The sequence below is a fragment of the Miscanthus floridulus genome, chromosome 1, assembly GCF_019320115.1.
Source record: "Miscanthus floridulus cultivar M001 chromosome 1, ASM1932011v1, whole genome shotgun sequence".
NCBI lineage: Eukaryota > Viridiplantae > Streptophyta > Magnoliopsida > Poales > Poaceae > Miscanthus > Miscanthus floridulus.
Window position 1 is genome coordinate 44,349,669 of NC_089580.1, and position 11,091 is coordinate 44,360,759.

Consider the following 11,091-nt stretch of genomic DNA (forward strand, 5'->3'; position numbering starts at 1 on the left):
GTCATCATCCAAGCGCTGAGCACCAGCACCAAGAGGAGCAGAAGGAGAAGCCACCCAATGCGAAGAAGGCAAGGCCAGGGCCATATCCTGGGAAGCCCCAACTGCCTCCTCAGAAGAACCCACCACCACGGCCACGGTCACTTCCAGAGCCACCAAGTCAGCAGTAGCGGGTTCATCAGGGAACCCTGTCCCCCTCACAGCCACCTCACCGACCATACATGCCAAGTCCCCAGACTCAGCACACAGAGGCGCGTCAGAGGACTGACAAGAAGTCGGCGGAGGGTTAAGGGAAGACGAGGGCCTGCAAGATAATAAGGAAGCTTAGCGATAAGAATATGAGTTAGGAAGAAGGAAAACAGAAGCAAAATAATGAGAAATTACTCACTCAGCTATCTTCTTCTTCAAGAAACCAAAAGAAGACCTTGCAGGAGGAACTATGGCAGCAAAAACATCACCGCCACCCTACGACAGGAGTGGCGTGGTCGATACTGGAGCCCCAGAAGAACTCGAACCCGACGATCGCTTACTACAAGAGAACAAGACCAAAGTCAAAACAAAGAGAGGGGTTCAAACAATAGGAAAACAAGAAAACAACTCACAAACGAGTAACAAGGGCGACATCATCATCCTCTTCTTCCTCACTCTTGACCAAGGCCACCATAGCACCAGCTGAAAAAAGACAAAAGTACTCGATCAAAGACAAAAACAAACAACAAAAGGACAGAGCGTATTGATATGCTCACCTAAGAGCATGCTAGCTACAACTGGGGTACCTGGACGAGTACTCGGCTAGCGAGACTTCTTGGCAGCAGGCACACCAGAAGAAGAACCTTCAGCTCGCCCCCTCTTCCTGACACTACGAGGGCCTCAAGGAACTAGACGAGGAACAGACTCCACATATACATCAGAAACCGCAGAAGAAACACCAGGAAACATTGTGGTGGATTGAAACTTACTGGTTAAAGAAGCCCCAGCAAGACTATCCCCAGTCCCCATAATGGCAGGGCAGTCATCAAGGGGAATCAGGTCAACGAAGTTACGCCCCAATTCCTACAAAAGAGTAAAACAACAAGACAATGAAGATTAAGCAAAAAATGGATACAACAAAAGAAATAAAAAAGGTACCCGCACGAAGAGAAAATAACTCACAGCAGGAGGCGGGGTTTTAGCATAGTACTCGGAGACAGTAAGCGGGACGACACTTGCTCCTTTCAGCATCTTCTAAAGACGCTCGAGTACCTCCTCGTCAGTCAACTCAAGGGCAAGGACCATACGAGAAGGATCCTCAGCCCTAGAGTACTCAAAACCAAACTTCTCTCGCTCCTTCAGAGGCTGAACACGACGGCGAAGAAAACTCGAGATGATACCGAAGTCGGTCAAGCCCTGCTGTTTCAGAGTACATATCCTCTCAAGAAATGGCTTGATCGCCTGGAGCTCATCCGACGTCAGGAGGTTCTTTTCCCATCGGTCATTAACTAAGGGACCAGATTCAGAATGAACAGCGAGAGGAGGAATCAAATTGGTGGCATAAAACCAGTCAGCACGCCAATCCCTCACAGAATCAACCAGGTCATAGTCAAAGAATTTGCTTTTAAGACCCTGGCGAAACTGAATCCCGCAACCACCAAGAACATTGGTGTCATCGTGGCGGGGTTGTGATTTCAAACGAAAGAAGTGACGGAAGAGAGAAAGAGAAGGAGGAATTCCAAGGAAAGTTTCACAAAGATGAACAAAAACAGAAAGATAGAGGACGACATTGGGAGCAAGATGGTTCAAGCTAACCCCAAAATAACCGAGAAACTGATGAAGAAAGGCGGAAGCAGGAAGGCAGAGTCCGGCATGGATAAAGGAGACAAAAAGAATAATCTCACCAGGACCTGGAGCAGGGGCCTGATGCTCGCCTGGAGCTCTCCAATCAGCAATGTCCTTGCTCTGGATCAAACCATCGCTAACAAGCTCGCGAAGCTGATCTCCAGTCGTAGTCGGAGCTGGCCAGATTTTTTGAGCAGCCCTCATGGCCATTGAAAGGATCAAGATGCCCAAGAGGGGGGGGGAGTGAATTGGGCTAATTCTAAATTTTCTTGCAATAATCAAATCCTACGGATAGCCCAATTAACCCCTTGTGCCTAGAAATATGTTTATACCAAACTAATGCACAACAACCTCGCAACCTATGTTCCAAACTTACTCTAGCACGCAATTCTATGGATGTAAAACAAGTATTGAATTGCTCAAAGTAAATACTCAAAGTAAGTGCTCAAAGTAAATAGAGAGAGAAAGGAACGCGGCGATGTTTTGCCGAGGTATCGAAGAGTCGCCACTCCCCACTAGTCCTCATTGGAGCACCCGCGCAAGGGTGTAGCTCCCCCTTGATCCACGCAAGGATCAAGTGCTCTCTACAGGTTGATTCTTCGACACTCCATCACGGCGAATCACCCAAAGCCGCTCACAACTTGAGTTGGGTCACCCACAAGCTCCGTCGGGTGAACACCAAACTCCCAATCACCACCAAGCCGTCTAGGTGATGGCGATCACCAAGAGTAACAAGCATGAACTCTCACTTGACCACGCGAAGCCTAATGAGAAGATGGATGCACACTTTGCTACTCTTGATTTGCTAGCGAGGCTACTCTCTTGGATTCTCAAATCACAAACACCTCACTAGGACCTTGCTCTTCTTGGCACTCACAAACGTGTTTCTCAGCTGTTGAAATGAGCAAAAGTAACTCCACTCATGAGTGGAGCTTCTATTTATAAGGCAGCCTAAAAAACGAACCGTTATGTGCTGCTGCGGGGTGACCAGACGCTCCGATCGTTTTGACCGGACGCTCCGGTCAGTTCAACCCGCGCAACAGTTTTCACGTGATGACCAGACGCTGTTAGGGTCTGGTCAGTACTGACCGGACGCGTCCGGTCGCTCTTGGATGCTTACTGTAAACGACCGGACACTGGATACTCAGGGTCCGGTCACTACTGACCGAACGCGTCCGGTCGCACTTTCTCAAGTCTGGACCCTTACTGGAGTCGACCGGACGCTGGCCCTCAGCGTTCGGTCACACGACCTTCCAGCGTCCGGTCACACCAGACTTGTTCTTCACGGTCAAATGAACTAACCGGACCCTGCGGCCAGCGTTCGGTCGCACCGGAGCCAGCGTCCGGTCAGTATTTGACCCTCCATTCACTTCCAACTCTTGATCATATGTGAATGAAGTTTGCTCCAAAGGATCTTAGGCATTCATAGGAGCTACCTAGAGCTAGTTTTAATAAGTGTGCACCACACTAACTCACTAGACTCAACTAGGTCAAGCTACCCGTTCATACCCCCCTTAATAGTATGGCCAAAGGAAAAAACAAAGTCCTAAACTACTCTAAGTGTCTTTCCAACTTCAATTGACACTTAGAACTAGTTATCCTTAGCCTTGTCGTTCATCCTTTGAAAACCAAAACAATTTCCATCGTAGGGGCATGACAACCTCGATTGCCCAATCGATCTCCATTACCATGACCTAACTTAATTGCCTCTACAAAACACACGTTAGTCATAGTAATCTTGTATTGACATTAATCACCAAAATCCACTTAGGGGCCTAGATGCTTTCAATCTCCCCCTTTTTGGTGATTGATGACAATACTACCTCAAGTATGTTAAAGAGTGATGTTTTTGAAGAGCTTGGTTCATATAAGCTTTTGTCGATAGGAACAAAAGAGTTAGGCAAGCTTATATGACCCAAGCCAACACAATGTACTCAAAGAATATGAGTTAAGCATGAGTATGAGTAACAAAGCTCATTTGAAATCACACATGTCATATATCACAATCACGTAGATAGCACTATCACATATATATAATAGTATGCATGAAAGTAAACACACGAATGTATAAGTAATAGTGTATCACACAAATAAAATTCCAAATGTATATAATATGCTAATACTATATAACTAGCTCCCCCTAAATGTAGCTCCCCCTGAGACTACATACACAAACTCACTCTCCCCCTTTGGCGTCAAACACCAAAACCTAGGGGTCGGTCGGTGGGGCTGCAGCGGACGAGCCGGGCGCTGAAGAATGTGGGGCAAGCTGGAATTGGGCACCATCATCATCTGACCCTGAGCTCTGAACTGACTGACCCTCTGTGGCAGGAAGTGTCGCTGAAGCGATCTAGGTCTGAGCTAGGGCTGGTGCTACCTGTGAAGCTGCTAGTATGTCTATCATAGGATCTAACGAGGCGACAGATGAGGGGAGCCTCTGAGTAGTCACTGCGACTGGAGCTGCTGTAGACGGACCGGCGGTATGCATATGAGGCGGAGTAGGTATGCCGGTCAACTCGCTGAAGGATGCTCCAAGACTCCTGGAGACTGATGTCTCAGGCACAAATAGCGAGGAAGACTGCTCTGGTGTGAAGCCCGTCTGAAATGGAGTGAACTGTGGGGCTACCACGGGTGAGGCTAACCACTGGGACACCTGTATAGGAGGTGAAGCAAACTGAGCTGGAGGTTGTCCCTGACTCTGGAGCCCACTGGGCTGTACTGCTGGAGTCGTCGAAGTGGTAGGACGCTGTGCAAGCTGGGGCAAAGGCTGTGGCAGTGGGACCCCAATGGCTGTCACTACATGCTGCATGAATCCCATGAGCTGCTGCTGCATAAGTAACTGCTAGTGCTGAAGGAGCTGCTGCTGCCGCTGGAACTCGTCCTGACGAGCCTGAAACTGTGCAAAGTTGGCAGCTGTCTCCTGTGCCTGTCGTGTCTGATCCTGCTGCATCCGCTCAAGAATAGCAATGAGAGCGGGGTCTGTCTGCGGAGCAGGTGGAGCAGAACTGGAGCTACCAGCCTCTACATCGTGTCTGCGTGGAGGCATCTGAGGTATAGGCTGGTAGTCATCGTCAGAGCTGTCACTGTACTCGCTCACCTCCTACTGTGCCTCTAGCTCCTCCTCCTCAGTGGCTGCAATCCCTCTGATGATCTCATCCTGCTGAGCTACGGACTCTGGCACGTCAGGACGACAGCTAGGCTGTCTGGGTGCTTGAGGAGTGGCATGTCTGATCCTCTATGACAGGTTGTAAGCTAGGAACTCTATGGTGGCACCTGTATACTCATCCATCATACCAAGGGGCTTATCAAGCACAACTCTGCGGATGAGGAACGTGATCCAGTGAGCATAGGGAAGCTGCCTACGACCCTTGAATCCCTCAGCTATTGTGTCCTCCATCTCTGAAAGCAGGAGATCCCAGATATCAAATACTGTCTTCTGCATGATGGCATTGAGAAGCTAGAGCTATAAGCGAGTCAGACCCTCCCTGTATCCCAACCTGGGAAGCAGTGTCCTCCTGATGATGGCCTCTAGTACCCTCGCTGTAGGAGTCAAGTCACTGGGGTTCCTGCTCGACCCCTCTCCAAACGGCTCCTTGAAGCAATGTCGCACTAAATCTGTAGGGGGCACCAACCCTCCATGAGGATGCCTGGGAGGCTCCTGCTATCCATAACAGACCTCATGCATCTTGACAGGCTGCTCCTGTAGCCTCAGTATCTCTCTGGCTCTGCCACTCGTCACTCTATAGTCTTTGCCTTTGAAAACAAAGTGAATGAATCTGTGATGTGGATCGATGTAGAGTGAAGCATAAAACTGACGGACCCAAGATGGTACATATATGCCCGTCCATCCAATCAAATCTGTCAGTCCTAGCAAATATGATAAGTATGGCCGAATACTCTCTCCGGCTGCTGCCACAATAGACTCTATCTGACAGACTCTCTGAGATCTGAACACTGCCCCACTGTTGAGATAAGCATTGTAGAAATCCTCCTGCAGTGGCGTGTAGAAACCCTCAGCTGCTCTCTCATCCCTCCTCGGAGGAAACCAAACCTCAAACTCAACAAAACATAGCTGCTGAACCTGCCTAGCGGTAGCGGCCCTCAAGTCGAGGTGTACCACTAGAGGTGGACCCTGTGGTCTAGGTGGAGGACGTGATCCCCTCCGCTGTGTCGGCGGCCTCGGCGAGACTGGTACACGGGTCTGTCCAGAGCGGCGAAGCTGGGGTGCCGGCTCTATCTCCTCGGCCTCCTTGGTCTGCTGAGGCTCTGCTAGTGGGGGCTGCTGCTGTGCTGATGGACCCTCCTCAATGGCAACCCGTCATCCTGCAAACGTGGCAGTCCCAGCTGGACTACCGTGACGACGCTCAACCTCCTCAATCGCAGCTCTAACTGCTGGTGAAACTGGCTGATCTGCAATGACAACTCCGCTGTGGGCACCACCTCTCTCGGCATGCTCTGCAGCCTCTGCAACAGCTGCTGCTCTCGCTGTCTCTGCATCGGGGTACTTTCGCTTCTTGGATGTCACCTGCTTGGTTGACTTGCCCTTAGATCCGGCTGGCTGGCGAGGTGGGGGCCTCCGATCATCATCACCTGGGCCACCACCAACGTTCTTGGTGTGAGCCATCTGAACTGACAAGATGGTGAACTGCCGCTGATGAACATCAACTGTCAAACTGCCGCTTTTGAGGCTTGGCCTCAATCCTTACTCGCGAGCTTGGCTCCGAGTTGACTGCCAACTGCCACAAGAACCACAACGGAACCGACTTGCTGCACGATAGAATAGATGGATATACAAATAAATACCATATGTCTAATAGATGCGAAACCCTAATAGAGAAAGAAATGTAGATGCGAATTTGAATCGAATGGCTTTCTACCTGACGATCAGCGATCCGAGAAAAGATAAGATGTCACGCGGGGGATCCTCGGAACCGAGCTAGGGTTAGGTCAAAAGCCCTAAATGCAATGGGGAATCAGTGCATTGAAAATTTGATCTAGGTCACAATTGTAGAGATCAAGATGGAAAAATAAATCTTGCCTTACCAATCAAGGAGATGGTAGGTCTAGGGCACACGGCAAGAGGCAGAGCAGAGGCGTGGACAGGGCGACTCTGACGAGCTACGGCGGCGTTGGCGCGGTGGCGCGCGAGCTGCGGTGGCGCGTGCTGTGCTGGCGTGGTGGCGCGTGGGAAGGCTCGGGCGCAGTGGCACGGCGAGGCTGGAGCACGGCGGCGTGGGCGCGAGGTGGCCGGCGTAGGGTCGCGGTGGCGTGGCGAGGCAAGGGCACGGCGGCGCGCGGCTGGCGAGCGGTGGAGGCGATGACTCGGGCTAGGGCAAAAACGAGTTGAGGGGCGAACAGGGGTACGGCAGCGGTTAAATAATCCCCCAAACGTGACAGAAAAGGAAACGGAAAAGAGTCCTGAAGTCACGCGAGATCCACTGACCGGACGCGTCCGGTGGTAGCGACCGGACGCTACCACCCAGTGTTCGGTCGATTCTAGAGAGGTCCAAATCCTCTGGAATCAGGACCGGACGCGTCAAGTGGTCCATGACCGGACGCAGGCAGGGTCCGGTCAGTACAACTTGTCCTTCCTTCGATCGACCAGATGCTGAACCCTTCCTGACCAGACACACAGACGCAGTGTCCGGTCACTCCTTCACCAGCAGTTCACCTCCTGTGAACTGACCGGACGCTGGACAGCAGCGTCCGGTGCACCTTTTCCAGCAAATCTTCAAACATCCTTCTCGCTGCCTGTTCCCAATCAAGTCCCAACTTGAATAAGATCCAAATAAACACCAATTGAGACTGATGTGAGTGACCTCTCTCAAACCCTCATATTTTTCAAAAATATTTTGACTTAGGCTATAATTCTTTTTAAGAAAATAGGCAACAAGAGGGCAAATGGAACAAAACGACAAAACAACATTCATGCATATGCAATACTTGAAAGTAAATCTAGTTGCTTGTCAAGTTTGATCCAAGGTTGAGCTTCTTCACACGCTTTTCGGCGGTTATCTTAACCATGTTAGACAAGCGCTATATGCATTGCCACAAATTTAAACATGTCGTATATTACAATGAATGCAAGGGACAACACAAGCTCAATTTTTTGTGAAGTTACTAAAATCTAGTACATTGAACTCATTTTGCAATCTACAAAATGTAGCCTCATCTAGCGGTTTAGTGAAGATATCCGCTAATTGATCTTCGGATCTTACACCTTCTAGTGATATATTATTTTTAGCCACATGATCTCTTAGAAAGTGATGTCGGATATCTATATGCTTGGTGCGAGAGTGTTGAACCGGATTATTTGCAAGTTTTACCGCACTTTCATTGTCGCACAAAAGAGGTACTTTCTCTAGAACTACTCCATAGTCTAGCAAAGTTTGTTTCATGTATAATATTTGTGCACAACAAGCACCCACGGCAATGTATTCCGCTTCGGCGGTGGACAAAGCCACACTATTTTGTTTCTTGGAGGACCAAGACACAAGTGATTTACCAAGCAAATGGCACCCTCTGGATGTGCTCTTTCTATCAACTTTGCATCCGGCGTAATCCGAATCGGAATAGCCAATTAATTCAAATAAAGCTCCTTTGGGATACCAAAGACCAATGCTTGGTGTGTGCTTAAGATACCTAAGGATTCTTTTTATGGCAATTAAATGAGTTTCCTTAGGACTAGCTTGAAATCTAGCACACATACACACACTAAACATGATGTCGAGCCTAGATGCGGTTAAATATAACAAGCTACCAATCATAGAACGGTAGATAGTTTGATCAACCGGGTTACCTCCCTCATCTAGGTCGAGATGTTCATTTGTAGGCATTGGTGTCTTGATTGGCTTACATTCATCCATCTTGAATCTCTTGAGAAGATCTTTTGTGTATTTCTCTTGAGAGATGAAGATGCCTTCTTTCATTTGCTTGACTTGAAAACGAAGAAAGAATGTAAGCTCACCAATCATTGACATCTCGAACTCCTTCGACATCAATTCACCAAATTCTTTGCATGAGTCTTCATTTGATGATCCAAAGATGATATCATCAACATATACTTGACAAATGAAGATATGCCCATCAAGCTTCTTGGTGAATAGTGTGGTGTCGACCTTCCCAATGGTGAAGCCCTTCTCAATGAGAAAGTCCCGAAGGCGCTCATACCAAGCTCTTGGGGCTTGCTTAAGCCCATATAGTGCCTTGGACAACCTATAAACATGATTAGGATGTCTAGGGTCTTCAAACCCGGGAGGTTGATCAACATAGACTAGTTCATTTATAAAGCCATTTAAAAAAGCACTTTTCACATCCATTTGATATAGTTTCATTTCATGATGTGATGCATATGCAAGAAGGATACGGATGGCTTCTAATCTTGCAACCGGTGCAAAGGTCTCTCCAAAATCCAAACCTTCAAACTTGAGAGAACCCCTTTGCAACTAGTCTTGCCTTGTTCCTCACAACAACACCTTGATCATCTTGCTTGTTGCGGAACACCCACTTCGTTCCAATGACTCTTGCACCTTTTGGTCGCTCTTCAAGAGTCCAAACTTCATTGCGAGTGAAGTTGTTCAACTCTTCATGCATGGCATTGATCCAATCCAGATCTTTAAGAGCTTCTTCTACCTTGGTAGGCTCATAGCAAGAGACAAAAGAGTGATGAGCAATAAATGAAGTAAGCTTTTGAGATCGAGTCATCACACCCTTTGTTGGACTCCCTATGATGAGATCTTGTGGATGATCTTGTAGGAGAGGTGTATTTCTTCTATTGACCACTTGAGGAGGAGGTTGTAGAGCATCAACATCTTATGCTTGTACCACCATTTGCTCATGGGAGATATGAGTATCTTTATTTTCCACTCTCCCATCTTTTTTACCATCTTGTGGTACATTTGATGAAGAAGGTTGGTTGATGACTTATACATCATCTTCATCATCTTTTGGCTTGATGTCTCCCACCGGAATATTCTTCATAGCCTCCCTCAATGGTTCATCACCTACATCATCAAGATTCTCATGTGCTCCTTAGGAGCCGTTAGATTCATCAAATTCCACATCATATGTTTCTTCAACCAAGCCGGTGGCATGATTAAATACTCTATATGCTTGGACTTCAATGAGTAACCAACAAGAAAACCTATGTCACAACGTCTTTGAAACTTCCCTAGGTGTTGCCGCTTCTTGTAGATGTAGCACTTGCAACCAAACACCCTAAAGAGGAGACGTCTGGCTTCTTCCCATTGAGCCAACTCATACGGTGTCTTGACAAGGAACTTTTGAAGAAATAGGCGGTTGGATGCATAACATGCGGTGTTGATTGCTTCCGCCCATAGAGCTTTAGGGGTGTTGTACTCATCTAGCATTGTCCTTGCAAGAGTGATCAAAGTCGGTTCTTCCTCTCAACTACACCATTTTATTGAGGAGTATAGGTTGCGGAGACTTCATGTTTGATTCCAACTTCATCACAATAAGCTTCTATGTTTGTGTTGTCAAACTCTTTGCCCATTGTCACTTCTTATCTTCTTGAGCTTCACTTCAAATTCATTTTGAGCTCTCTTGGCAAACTTCTTGAACAAGATGCAACTTCGGATTTGTCATGAAGGAAGAACACCATGTATACCTTGAATAGTCATCCACAATCACAAGACAATAGAGATTTCCTCCCAAACTCTTGTATGTTACTGGTCCAAATAAATCCATGTGTAGGAGTTCTAGCACTCTTGTGGTTGACATGAAAGCTTTGGTTGGATGAGTGTTTGCAACTTGCTTGCCGACTTGACATGCACTACAAAGCTTGTCCTTCTCAAACTTCACATCCTTCAACCCTCTCACCAAATCATTTTTCATATAGCTTCTTGAGTGAGCTCATCCCAACATGAGCAAGTCTTCTATGCCATAGCCACCCAAGTGTTGTTTTGGTGAATAGGCAAGTCTTCAAGTTTGCATCTTCGGAGGTGAAGTCAACTAGATATAGGTTGTTGTATCTAAATCCATTGAATATCACTTGATTGTCATCTACCTTGGATACAACAACCTCCTTCTCGGTGAATAAGCATTGGAAGCCAAGATCACACAATTGCCCAACGGATAGCAAGTTGAAGCTCAATGAAGCAACATAGAGCACATTGGAGATGGAATGATCATTTGATATTGCCACTTTGCCCAATCCTTTAACCTTGCCTTTGAATTATCTCCAAATGTTATTTTCTCTTGTCCATCTACCTCTTCATCTAGTGAGGTGAACATACGAGGATCACCGGTCATAGTTGAGTG